Raw genomic sequence first — 5029 nt, 5'->3', positions numbered from 1 at the left:
ATTGCATGAACTCTTACTGACTGTACGTGAGACCTGGTATTTTAAAACTATGGCACCAAAACAGAATAATCTGGGATACTTGGACAATTGCATATACTTTGACTGCCATTCTCTTTGTTTCTAGAGAGTGTAGACACTCTTATTTATGTGTGGTAAGCTCCGGCAACATCTTTGTGCGGGGGGCAGCCCCATCGTGGGCCTGGGGAGAGGTGGAGGACCTGCCCACGTCAGCATACACACGTGCGTCATTAAGGATTCTTGATAGAGTTACCTCGCGTTGCGCAGACAGAGCAGGTTTATGTCTCTTGTGTAGCTGATACGACGCAGGCAAAGTTATTGTGGTGTTGGGGTATGTGAGCATGACATGGCCAATGAGGTGGCCTGCATCAGGGCAGGCACGCAAGCCGTGGCCACTTAGCATTTGTAGTGGGATCACAGCGAATGTTGCTTTTGGAGGTGTGGCATAATGAGAGCAACGTTAGCGACGGAAAATTCCCGACGTCTAAGTCTTGGGGTGAACAGATGATTTTACTCTTTAGACTCGTAACCTAGAAATATGAAATACTAAGTAAGCGATTAGAAATATTTTTAAGTCTCTTGAGAAATCTTTTTCTTTGGAAAGCCTGCCACTAATTTTGCATTTTATATTAAAGATTAGTGCTCCTTGGTAATATTTATTACGCTGAGTATTAATGTTAATTCATCTTGGCTTATTTGATGAGAGTATATATTTCTCACTCAGTTTAAATGGTGCAGTTTTAAGACTAATGGGCAAGAATATTTATCATTTTTATTTCTTTAATGCTATTTCCATTTTTCTTTGATGGATTGTAAGTTCGTGTCCATTCTTTTTACTAGGGTGTTGGTCAAAATACGCTTATAAGAGACTCTGAAGAATAAATCCTTTTTTGATCATTTTAGTATAAATATTTTCCTAAATTGTCATTTGCTTATGATATTATAGAACCATGGTTGTTTTAACGTTTTCGTGTGATCAAATACATTATGCTTTTTCCTTATATTTTTGGTAACATACTTGAGCTTTATACACGTGCATGTTGAAACAATGATGAACTTTACAATAAAATTTGGAAAGCTCTACAAAAAAGAAAAGAATGTGTTTATAAAACATAAGAACAACTCGTATAAATGTGATAGATACCAGATTGGATGGGCTATCGATGGAAAATATCTTGGGAAAAAAAGAGAAAATGGGGTGCAATAAATCCCAACCAGGGAAGAAGCAAAAGGGAGGAGACATTTTAGAAGAACAAAAAAGAACATTCTGATTCCAGGGAAGAGGTGAAGTCAGCAAGTGAGAAAGCGAAATTCTTGGGAAGAGTATATTCAAGAAGGAGAGTCAGTCATTTAGAGTGTCATATAATACAGGGCTGCTGAGAAAAACAAAGATTGAGGAAAAGGCACTCGAATTGATCTGCTATTTGTAAAACCCTCACCTGCCACTCCAATGATCCAGTTTTTTCATGATAAGCCCTAGCTAATGACTCAAACTATCATCTGCAAAGCAACAGGGGGATGTGGAGAATCCCATTTAATACAGTTAAGAAACTGACATTTATCACTCCATTCCCTGCAACGCAGAATTTGCTCAAATAAAATATCCTGACATGGGGAAGATTGTGGAAATAGGAACTCTGGCTATGAACATTCAAAATGTGACATTTGTTCAAGAAGTTGTCATAACATTTTATAGATCTCTACTTTTAAAAATGCAATTCCAAGAAGCATTCTCCCAGAATAAGGACATCTCCTACAACAGCATCAATTGTAAAGTACAATTTCTATTTGGGGAAACTATGTGGATATCCGCCCTGGGGAAAGAATCAGCCTGTGCCTTCCTTGCCGAGTTGTGCATGTCCCTATGCTTTCCCCTCTGCGCCACCCACTCCTGCACGACCCTCCCGTGGATTCAAGGCACCGTTTCATACTTTACCTAATTCTCCACGTCCAACTTCTGCAAGAAATCGACCACCATCACGACTCTTTATGTCCTCAATGCCTTAGACGCCTTTAAAATCTGGTTTATGTCTCTGACCCTCTACCCAACTGCTTTTTACGGTTTTCTTCACCATTTTTTCCCCGACAAAACTCAATGATTCTAATTTTTCCGTCTGTAACATTATCCTGTGCAGCACTTGACCTACAAATGATTTCTTGCCTTGGCTGCTGCGATGTGAGAATTTTCTTACGCTCCTCTCTAATTGCACCTTCTATCTTTTAGTGGATCCAGACCCATTTTCATCCCCTGATAGTGCCAGTCTTTTCCAAGGTTATGAATTTTAACTCCTTTCCCTCTCTCTCCATACATCCCACCTTCACCCAATTGGCAATCTTATGTACTACAAAGATTTAAATCGCGGTTGTGCTATCATGTGTATGTTATGTCTCAAGAAAAAGCTATAAGAAAAGATGGCCAAATATGTTTTAAGGATTTGTTTCCAGGGGCATTTGCTTCTCTGCGTACTCCTAAGTTTAGCACCTGGCTTGCTGCATGCACATTTCTTATCCTCGTTTTTATCCATTTCCTAGAGACCATCACAACCCAAGGAAGAAAGCTTCCTCGTTTGTGGATTCATGATAGTTTTTTTTTTTGATGGCTGAGTGACCAGTAACACCATCCTGTCCCCCAAGGAGAGCAAAATAATGACTGAGCGTTTGCTATTAGAGTCAAGGGAAAAGACGTTCAGTGATTTTTAAGAGAAACATCAAGCTATGGTAGTAGACGAGTCACATTTTTCTATTTTACAGTAATTTTTATCTAGATATCAGGACTAGTCATTAGCATCAGGGAATTTTCTTTCTGCCAGACGTCTCTGGCGTGATACTGACAAATCCTCAGGATCCAACCTCCTAACTCGGGGTTGCCTACCAGTCACCCGGTAAGTGTTCCTCATTATAAGACTTCCTTGCGCTAGATCTGTTCCCATTGCCAAAAGCACAGCTTTGTCTTCATTTAGTCACACTTGGAATTGAGATGCTTTTGTAAGAAAAGACATCTGACCTCTTACTGACATCTAGAAAACTCCCTAGTTCTATTATCAGAACGCTGAATGATGGCTTCTAAGTTGGGTTACTTGGAGAAATATTTATGAAAAGTAGCTCGTGTCACCCATCTTGCGTTGATTTTATTCGTCCAATGTTACATATGTTCACTTTACCTGGAATGCCACTAGCCATTTTCAAAGGCTCTCTGTGGATCACTCTCTGCTTCCTACCTATCTTTTGCGTTCCCGACTGTTTAAGTTGGCACATTTCCATCATATCGCCAAAAATAACCACTTAAACGAAGGCACATTCAAAATCAAGGTCACCGCCGACCCTTCCCCTTCCATCCCTTCCTCCCAGAAACTAATAATCTACATTTTTCTCCTATATTATATCTCCTTTACTGAATATTGTTATCAGCACCTTACCGTGCTTTGAAACATCACCATTGCCTTCGATTTCCGATCTCCCATTTGTATCTACCCCGGACATACTTCTCCCGTGATGCCCATCATGGTTCAGGTCCTCGATACCTGCACCCAATAGTGCAGGAACCCTGTTCGCTGGGCTCCAGCTTCTAATTTCTATCAAATTAATCATCCAACTCACTAAAGCCAGCAGAATCTTCCTAAATCACTGTTCTGTTTGTATTGCATTCCTGCTCTACAGCCTTTATTGGCTTCTTTTGGACTTACTAAAACCTAAAGTAGTAGGAAAGGAATAATTAAAATGCAGACTCAATCAGACAGAGCCATGTTTGAATACTACATATACCACCTTTTAGATTTGTGACTGGCCTGAATTCCTTCATTGTTAATAGTGTAACAATATCCCTTACTCAGTGTTTGGTACACAATATGGCATATATTAAGACATTATTATTATTATTGTTATTATTATTATTATTATTATTATTATATCTTACTTCTCAGAATATTGAAGACATCTGGTGATTTGACCCCAGACAGAGTTTTTAATTTGTGCACCCTCAATCGATCTTTGAACCAAACAGATTCCCAGATAGTTTCTCAACAGGCATCGCACTTTACCATTTCCATTATTTTCTTGCTACTCTGTTTTCCTAATACGCACTTCGAGCGTCCACTCATCAAATTCAACTAATTCTTTCAAATCCAGATTCGTGGCCATCACCTTTAAGAGTCCACTTTCCCTCTTCTGGTAAGAACAAAATTGATAATATCTACAATATACCTAAGATTAATCGAACAATTTCAACCTGCCATACTATGCCTTAAGGGCTTTACATATATTGCAACATAACCTCCCTCTCTTGGATTCTCCTACCTAGCTTTGAGCACTCAAACTCCTCTTAGGTACCAAGCGTAGAATGAGATTTCTAAATTACGGTGCAGATCATGGCATCTTCCTTCTCAAAATCTTTTGCTGGATCCTAGTTATACCCCCAAAGTAACGCTCGAATTCCTCGGCTGCGGATTCAAAACTACTACTCACTGCTCCGAAGGTCCTCTGGCCACCTTGAACATACACACAGGCACGTCTCTCAATTTCAGCCGTGTGCTACATGTTCGTCTTGCTTGCCCGATGCAGAGTCCCTGCCATGCCGCCTCCCCTACCCAGGCACTCTCCCCACTCCACCACCCTGTCTTCCTGCCTGTCTTTGGAAACCGCTTCAAGTCCTGCCCCCGAACCGTCTTCAGTAGCTACAATCCCCAGTGATCTCACTCACTGAATATGCAAGCACTGTCTGCATCACTCATTTGGAAACTAACAATACAAGGAGCTTTCAGTGTGTGTGTGTTTTCTTTTTTTGGTATTTGTTTCTTACTTCTGGAAATAACTCAAGAGATTTTCAAGGACAAGGAATATGTCTTATGCTTCTGTGTCTGATCCGGATGCTATTTTAGGTCTGATGACATGGTGGGTCCTCATTTCCTCTTTACGCTGCCTTTGCTTGTGTTCCCTTTTCTCCTCTTGGCTAAGCAAAGAGCTGGAAGATCCCAGGGAAAGAGAACTGGTATTGACCAAAGGAGCTACAGATCTG

The sequence above is a fragment of the Panthera uncia genome, assembly GCF_023721935.1.
Source record: "Panthera uncia isolate 11264 chromosome D3 unlocalized genomic scaffold, Puncia_PCG_1.0 HiC_scaffold_8, whole genome shotgun sequence".
NCBI classification, from domain to species: Eukaryota; Metazoa; Chordata; class Mammalia; order Carnivora; family Felidae; genus Panthera; species Panthera uncia.
This window is presented reverse-complemented; position numbering follows the sequence as displayed.